This window comes from Thermobia domestica, chromosome 10 (genome assembly GCF_964235325.1).
Source record: "Thermobia domestica chromosome 10, izTheDome1.hap1.1, whole genome shotgun sequence".
Taxonomy (NCBI): domain Eukaryota; kingdom Metazoa; phylum Arthropoda; class Insecta; order Zygentoma; family Lepismatidae; genus Thermobia; species Thermobia domestica.
In genome coordinates, this window is record NC_137463.1 from 99,054,213 (window position 1) to 99,055,169 (window position 957).

Sequence of the window (957 nt, forward strand, 5' to 3'; positions counted from 1 at the left end):
CGTCTTAGGCAGGGATGTAGCCACGGGGGAGCCCATCGGGGCCAGATCCCCCAAATGATTTCCTGGCACCCCTAATGGCCAGATGTTAAAACATCATCGTGAGATTACTTCGCTTCAGTCATTTAAAAATAACAAAGTTTACGTATAATTAATAATTTACGGTAAAATAGTATGGAAAAATAGTATTTTACCATACCGATCAGAAAATAGTATGGTATTTCTTCCTTATAGCCATCCGAAAATAGTATGATATACTTTTTGTGACAGCAGATTACACAATTTACGGCGATTTGTATTTGACAGTTTGAAGACAAACGTTTTGACAAGGTACTATAAATTCTATCATAAAACAATGGTACTAAATCGTAAGTACATTATATTATTTATATGCTGTAATTAGTGTTTTAAGGAAACTTTTTATCAGATAGAAAATTTGGAGAAAAGCAACGTTTTTATTCAGTTTTTCAGTTTGGAATTCATTCCTTTTTTTAAATGCTATTTCGTGTAAAACAGTAAGTGAGATATAGCTGTTAATAAAATAATTATGTCTTTTTCGTCACGAATAATAAATAACATTTTTGTCAGAAAATCTTAAATAAATTAAGTGCAATTTCAAAGAAAATCAGTCTTATGTATAAAAGTAACCAAGAAAGTTCTGTCGCTTTTTGTGGAGGTCAGCGATAATTGGCCCTCACTGGCGGCAGGGTTTCGTCGAGTCGAAACATATATCTCGTGTCGGGGTGTTGAAGTTACCACCGCGTAGCAGCGACCAGCGAGAACTTTGTTTTGGTCCGCACTTCTTAGATTCTTTGCGGAGAATCGTGAAGGAACCAGCACGAACTATCGCCAGTCATGTGCATGCGGTTATTATTATATATTATTTTTTCCTGGAGAATTGTTCCTAAAGTGAGCTCCGGGGGTCAAGAATAACCTCTGCCTCAACATCATGAAGTGAAA